This window comes from Diceros bicornis, chromosome 1 (assembly GCF_020826845.1).
Source record: "Diceros bicornis minor isolate mBicDic1 chromosome 1, mDicBic1.mat.cur, whole genome shotgun sequence".
NCBI classification, from domain to species: domain Eukaryota; kingdom Metazoa; phylum Chordata; class Mammalia; order Perissodactyla; family Rhinocerotidae; genus Diceros; species Diceros bicornis.
Genome location: NC_080740.1, coordinates 35,407,913 through 35,423,154, shown reverse-complemented (window position 1 = coordinate 35,423,154; position 15,242 = coordinate 35,407,913).

Sequence of the window (15,242 nt, the reverse complement as noted above, 5' to 3'; positions counted from 1 at the left end):
TTTTTATTGATATTTTAATGGTTTCTAACATTGTGAAATTTTGGGTTGTACATTTTTGTTTGTCCATCACCCCATATATGACTCCCTTCACCCCTTGTGCCCACCCCCCACCCCCACTTCCCAGGTAACCACAGTCCAGTTTTCTCTGTCCATGTGTTGGTTTATATTCCACATATGAGTGAGATCATACAGTGTTTGTCTTTCTCTTTCTGGCTTATTTCACTTAACATAATACGCTCCAGGCCCATCCATGTTGTTGCAAATGGGACGATTTTGTCTTTTTTTATGGCTGAGTAGTATTCCATTGTGTATATATACCACATTTTCTTAATCCAATCGTCAGTCGAGGGACACTTAGGTTGCTTCCACTTCTTGGCTATGGTGAATAATGCTGCAATGAACATAGGGGTGCATAAGCCTCTTTGGATTGTTGATTTCAGGTGCGTTGGATAGATTCCCAGTAGTGGGATGGCTGGATCATAGGGCATCTCTATTTTTAATTCTTTGAGGAATCTCCATACCGTTTTCCATAGAGGCTGCACCAATTTGCATTCCCACCAGCTGTGTATGAGGGTTCCTGTTTCTCCACATCCTCTCCAACATTTGTTGTTTTTTGTCTTGGTGATTATAGCCATTCTAACGGGCGTGAGGTGGTATCTTAGTGTTGTTTTGATTTGCATTTCCCTGATGATTAGTGATGTTGAGCATCTTTTCATGTGCCTATTGGCCATCTGTATATCTTCCTTGGAGAAGTGTCTGTTCATTTCCTCTGCCCATTTTTTGATCGGGTTGTTTGTTTTTTTTGTTGTTCAATTGTGTGAGTTCTTTATATATTATGGAGATCAACCCCTTGTCAGATGTATGTTTTGCAAATATTCTCTCCCAGCTGGTTGGTTGGTTGTTCATCTTGATTCTGGTTTCATTTGTCTTATAAAAGCTCTTTAGTCTGAGAAAGTCCCACTTGTTTATTTTTTCTTTAGTTTCCCTAGTCTGGGTAGGCATGTCATCCGAAAAGATTCCTTTAAACCCAATGTCAAATAGTGTGTTGCCTATATTTTCTTCTATGAGTTTTATAGTTTCAGGTCTCACCTTCAGGTCTTTGATCCATTTTGAGTTAATTTTTGTGAATGGCGATAGCACATGGTCCACTTTCATTCTTTTGCATGTGGCTGTCCAGTTTTCCCAACACCATTTATTGAAGAGACTTTCCTTTCTCCATTGCATGTCCTTAGCACCTTTGTCGAAAATTAGCTGTCCGTATATGTGTGGTTTTATTTCTGGGCTTTCAATTCTGTTCCATTGATCTGTGTGTCTGTTTTTGTACCAGTACCATGCTGTTTTGATTACTATTGCTTTGTAGTATGTTTTGAAGTCAGGAATTGTGATGCCTCCTGCTTTGTTCTTTTTCTTTAGGATTTCTTTAGCTATTCGGGGTCTTTTGTTGCCCCATATAAATTTTAGTATTCTTTTTTCTATTTCTGTGAAGAATGTCATTGGGATTCTGATTGAGATTGCATTGAATCTGTAGATTGCTTTAGGTAATATAGACATTTTAACTATGTTTATTCTTCCAATCCACGTGCGTGGGATATCTTTCCATTTCTTTATGTCATCGTAGATTTCCCTCAATAATGTCTTGTAGTTCTCATTGTATAGGTCCTTCACCTCCTTGGTAAGATTTATTCCTAGGTATTTTATTCTTTTTGATGCAATTGTAAATGGTATTATCTTTTTGAGCTCTCTTTCTGTTAGCTCATTATTAGCATATAGAAATGCAACTGATTTTTGTAGATTGATTTTGTACCCTGCAACTTTGCTGTAGTTGTTGATTGTTTCTAACAGTTTTCGAACAGATTCTTCAGGGTTTTCTATATATACAATCATGTCATCTGCAAATAGTGAGAGTTTCACTTCTTCGTTACCTATTTGGATTCCTTTTATTCCTTTTTCTTGCCTAATTGCTCTGGCCAAAACCTCCAGTACTATGTTGAACAGGAGTGGTGAGAGTGGGCAGCCCTGCCTCGTTCCTGTTCTCAGAGGAATGGCTTTCAGTCTTTCCCCGTTGAGTATGATGTTAGCTGTGGGTTTGTCATATATGGCCTTTATTATGTTGAGGTACTTTCCTTCTATTCCCATTTTATTGAGAGTTTTTATCATAAATGGATGTTGTATCTTGTCAAATGCCTTCTCTGCGTCTATTGAGACGATCATGTGGTTTTTATTCTTTGTTTTGTTGATGTGATGTATCACGTTGATTGATTTGCGGATGTTGAACCATCCCTGCGTCTCTGGTATAAATCCCACTTGATCATGGTGTATGATCTTTTTAATATATTGTTGTATTCGGTTTGCCAATATTTTGTTGAGGATTTTTGCATCAATGTTCATCAGCGATATTGGCCTGTAATTTTCTTTCTTTGTATTGTCTTTGTCTGGTTTTGGTATCAGGGTGATGTTGGCCTCATAGAATGATTCAGGAAGTGTTCCATCTTCCTCTATTTTTTGGAATAGTTTGAGGAGGATGGGTATTAAATCTTCTTTGAATGTTTGGTAAAATTCACTGGAGAAGCCATCTGGTCCTGGACTTTTATTTTTTGGGAGGTTTTTGATTACTATTTCAATCTCTTTACTTGTGATTGGTCTATTCAGATTCTCCATTTCTTCTTGGTTCAATTTTGGGAGGTTGTATAAGTCTAAGAATTTATCCATTTCTTCTAGATTGTCCAATTTGTTGGCATATAATTTCTCATAGTATTCTCTTATAATCCTCTGTATTTCCATGGTATCCGTTGTAATTTCTCCTCTTTCATTTCTAATTTTATTTACTTGAGCCTTTTCTCTTTTTTGTTAGTTAGCCTGGCTAAGGGTTTGTCTATTTTGTTTATCTTCTCGAAGAACCAACTCTTTGTTTCATTAATCCTTTCTACTGTTTTTTTGGTCTCAATATCATTTATTTCTGCTCTGATTTTTATTATTTCTCTCCTTCTGCTGGCTTTGGGCTTTGTTTGTTCTTCTTTTTCTAGTTCTGTTAGGTGTAATTTAAGGTTGCCTATTAGGGCTTTTTCTTGTTTGTTAAGGTGGGCTTGTATCGCTATGAGTTTCCCTCTCAGGACCGCTTTTGCTGCGTCCCATATGGTTTGATATGGCATGTTATCTTTTTCGTTTGTTTCCAGATAGTTTTTGATTTCTCCTTTAATTTCATCAATGATCCATTGGTTGTTCAGTAGCATGTTGTTTAATCTCCACATTTTTGTCACTTTCCCAGTTTTTTTTTCCTGGTTCATTTCCAGTTTCATAGCCTTATGGTCTGAAAAGATGCTTGTTATGATTTCAATCTTCTTAAATTTATTGAGGCTTGCTTTGTTTCCCAACATATGGTCTATCCTAGAGAATGTTCCATGCGCGCTTGAGAAGAATGTGTAGTCAGCTGTTTTTGGGTGGAGTGCTCTGTATATGTCTACTAGGTCCATCTCGTCCAGTTTTTCATTTAAGTCTAATATTTCTTTATTAACTTTTTGTCTGGATGATCTATCCATTGCTGTAAGTGGGGTGTTAAGATCCCCTACTATTATTGTGTTGTTGTTGATTTCTCCTTTTAGGTTTGTTAATAGTTGTTTTATGTACATTGGTGCTCCTATGTTGGGTGCATATATATTTATAAGTGATATGTCTTCTTGATGGAGTGTCCCTTTTATCATTATATATTTCCCTTCTTTGTCTTTCTTAACCTGTTTTATCTTGAAGTCTACTTTGTCTGATATGAGTATGGCAACACCTGCTTTCTTTTGTTTGCCATTAGCTTGGAGTATTGTCTTCCATCCTTTCACTCTGAGCCTGTGCTTGTCTTTAGTGCTAAGATGTGTTTCCTGAAGGCAGCATATTGTTGGGTCTTGCTTTTTAATCCATCCTGCCACTCTGTATCTTTTGATTGGAGAGTTCAATCCATTTACATTTAGGGTAATTATTGAAATATGAGGGTTGAATGTTGCTGTTTTGTCACTTATTTTCTGGTTCTTTTGCATTTCCTTTGTTTCTTGTCCCATTTGTTTTGGACTGCCAATTCAGTTTGGTTGTTCTGTCTTATGATTCTTCTAGTTTTCTCTTTGTTTATCATATGTGGTTTTAATTTGATTATTTGTTTAGTGGTTACCTTGAGGTTTGGGCGAAAAATCTTCTGTATGAGATAGTCCATTATCTGATAGCCTCCTATTTCCTTATACTAAGTCAATTCAGTCACTTTCCTCTTCCCCTTCTAAGTTGCTCTTGTTATACCTTGTTCTATCTTGTGTTGTGGCTGTGTGTTTACAGTGATGAGGTTAAATTTATTTTTGGTGAATTTCTTCCTTTGATCTTTGAGTTTAGTATTTAAGTGGTTGCTAACCTATTCCGGTAAAGATCTACTATTTCTCTGATTTTGTCTACCTACTTTTCTCCTTACTCCAAGCTTTGTGTTCCCTTTCTCTTCTTGTTTTCAGGCCTGAGGGCCTTCTTGAGTATTTCTTGTAGTGGCCGTCTCGTGGCCATGAACTCCCTTAGCTTTTGTTTATCTGGGAGAGTTACTATTTCTCCATCATATTTGAAGGATATTTTTGCTGGATAGAGTATTCTTGGCTGAAAGTTTTTGTCTTTTAGTATTTTGAATATATCATTCCAGTCTCTTCTAGCCTGAAAAGTTTCTGTTGAGAAATCCGCTGAGAGCCTGATGGGAGTTCCTTTGTACGTTATTTTTTGTTTTTGTCTAGCTGCCCTTAATATTGTTTCTTTGTCGTTGACCCTGGCTAGCCTTACCACTAGGTGTCGTGGTGAAGGCCTTTGTCTGTTAATATATATAGGAGTCCTGTTGGCTTCGCTTACTGGTATTTCCTGCTCCTTCCCCAGATTTGGGAAATTTTCAGCTATTATTTCCTTGAATAGGCTCTCTGTTCCTCTTTCCCTCTCCTCTCCCTCAGGGATACCTATAATTCTTATGTTACATTTTCTAATAGAGTCCGATATTTCTCGGAGTCTTTCTTCATTTCTTTTTAGTCTTAGTTCTCTCTCTTCTTCCATCTGGAGTATATCTGTATTCCTATCCTCTAAAGTACTAATTCTTTCCTCCATATTGTCAGCTCTGTTCTTTAAAGATTCCAGATTCTCCTTTATCTCCTCCATTGTGTTCTTCATCTCCATCAGCCCTGATAGGTTTTTCTTTATGATTTCAATCTCTTTTGTGAAGAAACTCCTAATCTCATTTAATTGTTTGTCTGTGTTGTCTCGTATTTCGTTGAGTGTTTTTATGATAGCTATTTTGAAATCTCTGTCATTTAGTTTATGGATTTCTGTGTCTTCGGAGTTGATTTCTGGGTGCTTGTCATTTTGTTTCTGGTCTGGTGATTTCATATATTTTTGCATTGTGGTTCCTGTGTTGGTTTTGATTTTCCTCATCCTGGAAGTCTCTGGTTGCAATTTCCACCTGCCGCCACTGTCTGGTGGTAAAGGGCTGTGTAGTCTAAGCCCCCTGCGCTCTGCCCCAGTTTTTCTGCTGCGATCCGCAGTTTTGTTTTGTTTTGTTTTGTTTCTTTTCCCCACTGCGATCCATGGGTCCAGTCCAGTTTATTCAGGTCTGCCTCGGACTGCTAGATCTGGTCGAGCTGCAGACTCCGGGTTGCGGGGAGGGGGGAGCTCTCTCTTTTGCCCTCTGGGTCCCTGACGTGGGAGGCTTCTCGTTTGCCCCTCTTTATCCGCTCTCTGGGTTGCTCAGATGTTGATGGTAGCCCTATGGCTCCTCTGAGCCCTCTGTGCGGGAGTTTCCCACTGGCTGAGAGAGCCCAAAGAGCTACAGTTTCCCGCCGAGGGCCGCCCCTCCCCCCTCTCTGGGAGCCGTGCGGACCGGATCGCTGATCTGATGGGGAGGGAGCGGAGTTCTCCTTACCTCTCCCCACTTCCTCCGGGGGCCCAGCACGTTCCGCTCTCAGATGTGCGGCAGTGTGGATCCCTCCGCTCCAGCTTTTCACTGTCTGGGATTCCGTTGTTGGTCTGTGGCTGTTACTTTTGTTGTATCTTGTGGGGGAAGAATTCACGGGAAAGCTCACTCCGCCATGATGCTGACGTCACTCCATCTTAGTGTAGTTTTGATTTGCATTTCCCTGATGATTAGTGATGTTGAACACCTTTCATGTGCCTTTTGGCCATCTGTATATCTTCCTTGGAAAAATGTCTATTCCTTCCTTGGAAAAATCCTCTGCCCATTTTTTGATTGGATTGTGTATTTTTTTGTTGTTCAGTTGTGTGAGTTCTTTATATATTATGGAGATTAACCCCTTGTCGGATATGTGCTTTGCAAATACTTTCTCCCAGCTGGTGGGTTGTCTTTTCATTTTGATTCTGGTTTCATTTCCCTTGTAGAAACTCTTTAGTCTGATGAAGTCCCACTTGTTTATTTTTTCTTTTGTTTCCCTTGTCCGTGTAGACATGGAATTCGAAAAGATCCCTCTGACCAATGTCAAAGAGTGTACTGCCTATATTTTCTTCCAGGAGTTTTATAGTTTCAGGTGTTACCTTCAAGTCTTTGATCCATTTTGAGTTAATTTTTGTGCACGGTCAAAGAAGATGGTCTACTTTCATTCTTTTGCATGTGGCTGTCCAGTTTCCCAGCATCATTTGTTAAAGAGACTTTCCTTTCTCCATTGTATGGTCTGGGCTCCTTTGTCAAAGATTAGCTGTCCCTAGATGTGTAGTTTTATTTTTGGGCTTTCAGTTCTGTTCCATTGATCTGTGTGTTTGTGTAATAGTACCATGGTGTTTTAATTATTATAGCTTTGTAGTATATTTTGAAGTCAGGAATTGTGATGCCTGCAGCTTTGTTCTTTGTTCTCAGGATTGCTTTGGCTACTCAGGGCCTTTTGTTGCCCCATATGAATTTTAGGATTCTTTGTTCTATTTCCATGAAGAATGTCATTGGGGTTCTGATTGGGATTGCATTGAATCTGTAGATTGCTTTAGGTAGTATGGACATTTTAACTATGTTTATTCTTCCGATCCATGTGCATGGGATGTCTTTCCATTTCTTTATGTCATCATCAATTTCTTTCATTTGCAGTTTTCACTGTATAGGTCTTTCACCTCCTTGGTTAAATATATTCCTAGATATTTTATTCTTTTTGTTGTGATTGTAAGTGGGATTGTCTTCTTGAGTTCTCTGTTAGTTTGTTATTAGAGTATAGAAATGCAACTGATTTTTGTAAGTTGATTTTGTACCCTGCAACTTTGCTGTAGTTGTTGATTATTTCTAATAGTTTTCTGACAGAGTCTTTAGGGTTTTCTATATATGAAATCATGTCGTCTGCAAACAGTGAGAGTTTCACTTCTTCGTTGCCTGTTTGGATTCCTTTTATTCCTTTTTCTTGCCTAATTGCTCTGGCCAAAACCTCCAGTACTATGTTGAATAAGAGTGGGGAGAGTGGGCACCCTTGTCTTGTTCCTGTTCTCAGAGGAATGGCTTTCAGTTTTTCCCTGTTGAGTATGATGTTGGCTGTGGGTTTGTTATATATGGCCTTTATTATGTTGAGGTACTTTCCTTCTACACCCATTTTGTTGAGAGTTTTTTAAATCATAAATGGATGTTGTATCTTGTCAAATGCCTCCTCTGCATCTATTGAGATGATCATGTGGTTTTTATTCCTCGCTTTGTTAATATGGTGTATCACATTGATTGATTTGCAGATGTTGAACCATCCCTGTGTCCCTGGTATAAATCCCACTTGATCATGGTGTATGATCGTTTCAATGTATTGCTGTATTCAGTTTGCCAGTATTTTGTTGAGGATTTTTTTTTTTTTTTTTTTTTTTTTTTGTGAGGAGATCAGCCCTGAGCTAACATCCGCCACTCCTCCTCTTTTTTTGCTGAGGAAGACGGCCCTGGGCTAACATCGGTGCCCATCTTCCTCCACTTTATATGGGACGCCGCCACAGCATGGCTTACCAAGCAGTGCGTGGGTACGCGCCCGGGATCCGAACCAGCGAACCCCGGGCCGCCGCAGCGGAGCGCGCGCACTTAACCGCTTGCGCCACCGGGCCGGCCCCTGTTGAGGATTTTTACATCTACATTCATCAGCGATATTGGCCTGTAATTTTCCTTCTTTGTATTGTCCTTGTCTGGCTTTGGTATCAGGGTGATGTTGGCCTCGTAGAATGTGTTAGGAAGTGTTCCATCTTCCTCTATTTTTTGAAATAGTTTGAGAAGGATAGGTGTTAAATCTTCTTTGAATGTGTGGTAAAATTCTCCAGAGAAGCCATCTGGTCCTGGACTTTTATATTTTGGGAAGTTTTTGATTACTCTTTTTCAATCTCCTTACTGGTGATTGTTCTATTCAAATTCTCTATTTCTTCTTGATTCAGTTTTGGAAGTTGTATGATTCTAAGAATTTACCTATTTCTTCTAGATTATCCAATTTGTTGGCGTATATTATTCTTATAATCTTTTGTATTTCTGAGGTGTCCAATGTAATTTCTCCTCTTTTGTTTTTTCTGATTTTATTTATTTGAGGCTTCTCTCTTTTTTTCTTGGTGAGTCTGGCTAAAGGTTTGTCAATTTTGTTTATCTTTTCAAAGAACCACCTCTTAGTTTCATTGATTTTTTTCTTTTTAGTGTCTATTTCACTTATTTCTTCTCTGATTTTTATTACTTCCTTCCTTCTGATTTTGGGCTTTGTTTTTTTTTTCTTTTTCTAGTTCCTTTAGGTGCACTGTTAGATTGTTTATTTGAGATTTTTCTTGTTTGTTGAGATAGGCCTGTATTGCCATAAACTTCCCTCTTAGAACCATTTTGCTGTATCCCATAAATTCTGGCATGTGGGAATAGAAAGTTTTTAAATGCTTATGCTTGTGGAAAAGCAGGTTGAATTAAAGGAGGATGAAGTTGGACATGGAAAACTGTGGAGATGATGAAAGGGCTCTAGAGATTGATGGCACTTGTTTTCAAGTCTAACTTTTATCAAACTGTCTTCCTTTTCCTCATACAGATGCGCCACTAAATTAAACCTATCAATCTTAGTTGAGGCTATTGGGTAGGAGTGGGGTTCACAAAGGTGGAAAGAGAAGATCGTCATGGGGAAGAGAAATTTTCCCAAGATAGTTGAGTGAGAATTGAAAGGAGGAGGAAGAAAGGCGTTAAAGAAGAGGCGTGATGTAAATGTGTGTGAGGGTGGGAGGGGAGTGCTGGAGATGTTAGATGACCTGTGAGCTTTGACAGAAAAAGTGGTAAGGGGAAGAACTGGTGGGTTAGATAATATCTGTGCTACAGATCACTTGGTGGCTTCTAATGCACCCAACAAGGACATTTTGAGAAGCTACAATGTGCCGTTTCCTCTGAGAGGTGCTAGGGATACAGATATAAATAATAAAATAGCTCTTGCTCGAGTTCCTCACAAGTCTAAGAGATGAGACTGACTTGCATATAGCTATAGCAGGGCCATCCCAGCCTGAGCCTTAGTTGAGTCCATCAGGGAATTCAGGCATGCCTGGGTATATTTGGTTAACTAATGGGCTGGTCTGCCTGTTTCTCTTGTCTATTACTGTGTGACAAAGCACTCTGAAACTTAGTGCTGTAAAACAACAATTGTTTATTTGCTCACAAAACTGCAGTTTGGTAGGGCTCAGCAGGAACGTGGCATCTGCTGGAATGAGACAATCCACAAGGACTTCTTCATTCCTATGTCTCTGCTTCACCTGGGATGGCTGGAACGGCTGAAGTCTGGCTGGGCACCTCCCTCTCCATGTGGTGTGGCTTCTGCATACAGCTAGGCTGGACTTTAACAAAGACTCTCTCCTTGACCAAACTTTAGACAGGACCCTCTCGACTAGGCCTCCACCTTGGCCCTTGTTCTTTCTTCTCCCAGCCTAGCTCAGTTTTAGCAAGAATCCTGCTAAGTGTGTTAGTCAAGGTTCTTCAGAGACAGAACCAATAGGCTATATATAGATATATGAGGCGATTATTATAGGAATTGGCTCATGCCATTATGGAGGCTGAGATATGCCATGATATGCTGTCTACAAGCTGGAGAACCTGGAAAGCTGATGGTATAATTCAGTCTGAGTCCAAAGGCCTGAGAACTGTGAGAGCCAATGGGATAAGTCCTGGAGTTAGAAGATCTGAAATCCAGGATCTCCAATCTCGGCGGGTAGGAGAAGATAGATGTCCTAGCTCAAGAAAAGAAAGAGAGAGAATTTGTCCTTTCTCCACCTTTTTGTTCTGTTCAGGCCCTCAACAGATTGGATGATGCCTACCCACACTGGTGAGGGAGATCTTCTTTACTCAGTCTACTGAGTCAAATGCTAATCTCTTCCACAAACACCCTCACAGACACACCCTGACTGAAATAATGTTTTAACAGCTATCTGGGCATCCCTTGGCCCAGTCAAGTTGACACATAAAATCAACCATCACAGTAAGTTTAGTGAGAGTCCCCCCACCCTTGATATCTGATCACCCTCAATGTCTGATCAAATTCCTCATCCTCCACCTCTGAAGTATAAGTCCTTGGCCTGCCTTCAAGAAGAATCTCCTTCCCTTGCCCCTCACACTGCTCTTTGGTTATAAATCTCCAGCTATCTTTGCTACATTTGGAGTTAAGCCCATCTCACTCCTCTATTGCAGTATCTGTATTGCAATGGTCTTGAATCAAGTCTTCCTCACCATTACCATTTTAAAGTGTCAGAATGACTTTTGGTTTAACAGCTTCCGCATAGCATGGTACTTTCAGGACCTCTCATATGGTGGCTGGCTTCCTGCAGATTGCAAAGTGGAAACTGCCAGGCTTTTTTAATGCCTGGTCTTGTAACCTCCTCCACATTCTATTGGTCAAAGCAGTCATAGGTCCAGCTCAGGTTCCAAGAAAGGGTAATAGACTCATATTGCAAAAAAGCATGTGGAATGGGAGATATTGTGCCATCTTCAGAAATATGATCTACCATAGTGTCAGAAATCAATTTCTACAGAAGACTGAGAACTTACCCTAGGATAACTAAAAGTTAGGTAGACCAACTTGACCTAATGACAGAGCTTTCACTGTCAGGGAGAAAATCCATAGCACAACATGGTGTTTATGAGTCAGGTTTATCTAAATTCCATATCCAGCCTCTATTGGATTCATATCTATATCTTGGGGTGGGAGGGTTGACTATTAGTAGAATCTGTTTTAATGAAACTGTTTCATTAAAAATCCTTTTAAGGCATTTGAACACAGGCAGTACTGTTGGCACTCTTATGGGAAAATGTTGATACCAAATTGGTGGCCAGGTGTTTTTCCCACTTCTAGAACACAATGCAAATTTTGGACACAAGAACTCCTGACAGTACAGTCCCTACTTTGGTACCACCAAGATTCTGGCTGGTGTCTGATGGAGAGGGCCATTTTGGTAGATATGGTTGATATGAACTTGGCGTCCATTGCAAACTCTTTATATTATGGCTTGGTTTCTGATCCTGCAAAGTGAGGGAAAGGAAGTGATGGAGGAGCAGCAATAAGAAAAGAGATCAAAAGAGAACATTTACTGAGCTGAAGACTCAAGACTGAAAAGATTCAGTATTAAAAGACAGGGTTGTGGAAAAAAGACACATGCCAGTTAAAATTGCCAGTAAAATTTCTTTATTTCAAGGATAAAAACAAAACCCTACAAACACCAAGGTAGGAAATAAAAGTTATCTATAATGGAATAAAACTCAGACTGATATTTGAACTTCTTAGCCACAGTAAACATTAGAAGTTGAGAGCTTTGAGGAAAAAGAATTGTGACCAAAGTTGTGACCCAAATTATCCTTTGTGTGAGGGCAAAAAAAGAAAAAAAAAAACAATTTTAAACAAGCAATCATTTAGAAAGTATATCCCCAACTTAGCTTTTCTGGAAGAAAATAACTATTGGAGGACATACTTCAGCCAAGCCAAATTATAACACAAAGAATTGAAGAAAGTGAAAGGCATGTAATATAGAGGAAACTGTGGTGAACATTTAAATCTAATTTATACTTAGATTTAAATAGTTATTGATAATGTAATGGTGAAGCTAATTGCAATTGTTAAGAAAATATTCTGAAAATTAAAAACAAGTGAATACATTAATACTGGAAGAAAGATTTTGCCAAGAACTTAGAGTTCCAACCGAAGTAGTGTACATCTCAGTTTGTAAGTCATTTTAGCCACTGCATCACTAGGGTCTTTACTGGCCATGCTACCCTACATAGGACCTTGACTTCTCGCCATTTTGCTGCCTCCTCTGTCCTTTTGTCCTCCTCCATCTCTGCTCCTCAGCCCCCCATTATTGGAGCTCCCCAAGAAGCCTAAATTCTTGCCCCTCTTAAGCAAATCTACGAAATTTTCTCTAACCTTCCTTCCACCTAAACTCCAGGCCTAGCTTTTTGGGTCCCAAACCCATCCAGGTCCTCAGCTAAAGAAAAGGACCTTCTGAGAAACTTCAAGATGCACCCTTTTTAGAATGAAGTTGTAGTTTTAAATAGTAACTTCTCCTTTTGTTTTGTATAGACCAAGGCATCTGTCAAATACTGGCAGTCTCACTGGTTCCATGGTTTTTGTCAGTTTTTATATTTGTAATTTTGTTTCATAAATTTGATACTATCATTTGACATTTAAGGAAAGCATCATAACTGATGTTCATCTTCTTTTCATTACACTTGATGCTTTTATCCAGAATTAGACTTTGTCTGATATAAATTTGCCATTTTACTTCTTTCTGTGCATTTGCCTGTGCAAGTGTGGTTGCACTTTTAGTTTTACCCATTCTGGATCATTTTAAGTGTGTCTTTTTCTAATGGTATATAGTTGGAGAATTTTTCACTTGACTTCAATCTGAGAGTGGTTATTTTACTATACGTTTAATCCATTTGTTATTTGGTTTTACTCTCATTTTATGCTTCTTTGTGTGGGTAATTCTACCTCTGCCATTTCTCCTGATCTTTGACATCTTGTTCAAGTATTCTTAGTTGTTATATTTGGCTAGTGATTTGGATGGGAAATTTTATTTCTTTTTAACATTGCGGTTACCACTAAACTAAAAAATTGAATTGTATTTTTCTAAGTCAAAAGTAAAATAGTATCTCTCGACACTGCCTACACAAGATTAGCAATTTAGCATGCTTTTACATCTTCTCTCCCTTCTAAATCTTGTTTCCCAGTTTGGGTTGGAATAATCTGGAATTTAAGATTATTAAAATTATTAAGCATTTCACCTTTTCAGTTTTAAGTTACTTGGACATTCACCTTGAGATTCATTTTCAGATTACCCACAATTATTTACATGTTTATTCAAGCTTAAAAGTTTTATTGCTCAAATTGTCTCCTTAATACCTTTCTATTTATTTTAATTGCTTGGGCAGCTGGAATACTGAGGTAGAAGTATCTCATGGTTTCTGGCTGCCCACTGTTTTGAAATGCCCCTCGTATAATTGGGGAATTCATGTTTTATGAATCCAACACAGGCAGGTGACGAAACCTCTGCCAATCGTGTCCACCCAAGCAAGACTTGAGAAGTGAGCAGTGTGAGGAAGCAAGTGCTGCATGTAACCTTATTTTACAGCGAGTATGTGTCAGAGAGCTCCGGTGTTTAGGGGCAGCAACTGGGTCTTGACTGAAGCAGCCTCACAGTTATGGTTTGGGTATTGTTTCCACTGTCTAGTTTCCAAGACTGAATTTCTGGCCCTCATACAGATCCTGTGAGCTACCTAACGTTCTTTAAATGAACACCTTGTCATTTAGAGAAGGTCTTGTTGATACCAACTATTAAGAACTCTGAATGATACAAGTACTTAAGATAAATTAAATGCTAGTTTGGCTGGTTTCAGAATTCCTGGGTAGTATTTCTATTCCCTTCCAAATGCTGCATATATTCTTCTACTGTTTTGTTGTTTTTCTTTTTGGCATTTAGTATTACAGAGAAGAAATCTGATGCCAAGCTAATTTTTTTTTGGTAGGCAACCTATTCCTCTCTCCCCACAGATGTTTTTGAAAAGTTGTCTCTATCTCTGAAATTCAAAACTCACTAAGATGCGTCCAAATGCAGTTGTTTGTTAGTTTCAAGTTACTTCAGAAACAAAGTGGGTTTAGAAGTTCACGAATGCCCCAAACACGTGGAAAAGTAGAACTAAGTCCCAGAGATGGCAGGGACTGAGGTAACCCCAGGAGCCTAGTGACTTGCATCCGTCTCTCACTCCTGTATCTGTTCCCTTCCCTTTCTCTACTGGCTGGCTTTCTCTTACTTGTAGCTTCATGATGCCAATCATAACTCCAGCCTTAACTCTACAAGATCTTTCAGTTCTAGCCCGCAATCACCAACCAGAAATTTCCTTTGTGATTCTTACTTCAAATTGATTGGCCCAGTCTTTTTTTTTTTTTTTAAGCCAGGCCATACAAGTCTTCGGTCACTGGCTAGCTGATGATGAGTCTCCCTTAGGTCAGGGAGAAAGACTGGGTACATGGTTCAGTGACCAACTGGTGAGGCTAAGGGTTTGGATTCCAAAAGATGGTGTAGGTGGGGCAGATAATGTTTGGCATTGTTCCCAATAGTTATTTTTCACTAATGTGGCTTTCTATTCAGTAGTCACCTTCATTAGTATACATTATGTTGAGTATTTTTAATTAAAAAAAGTAACAGTCACATAACTTCAAGAAAATAAATGAATAGTCTCAAGTGTAGAGAAAGAATTATCCTGAATATCAGAGGAAAGTAAGTGTATTTAGCACCAAAAACAATATTATACACATAGCAACATGTTGAAAGAAGTATCAATGGCCTAACAAAAACCAGAGTATAGTTTTATAGACCACAGAACAGTTAGGGGAACAGCAAGAACATAGCCTGTTGTTACAGGAATCAAAGTCCAGAGGTTTCAAACACTACAAAGTAGTATTTTAAAGTCAGCATGAGGGAAATATGCTTATTAGAAATTAAAAAAAATAATTTATATACTCTATTTTAGCCACTATGACTTTTGATAAATTATTTTTGTTTGGTAAATTTTAGTGATCTGACTACTCACATCTTTTTTCAGCTCTTGGTAATTTACTTTTTGCATTTCTGGCACTCTGTTCTTTTCCTATTTTAGACACAAAGAAACCCTGTGATAACATGAATTCAGATATAGTACAACTGGCTCCCATCCTCAACAACAGACTCATCCCTTCACTTAACCTTGTGGTAACATGATCCATATTTTAAATAGTCAAAATTTTTTGACTGTACTTACAGTGCTATTT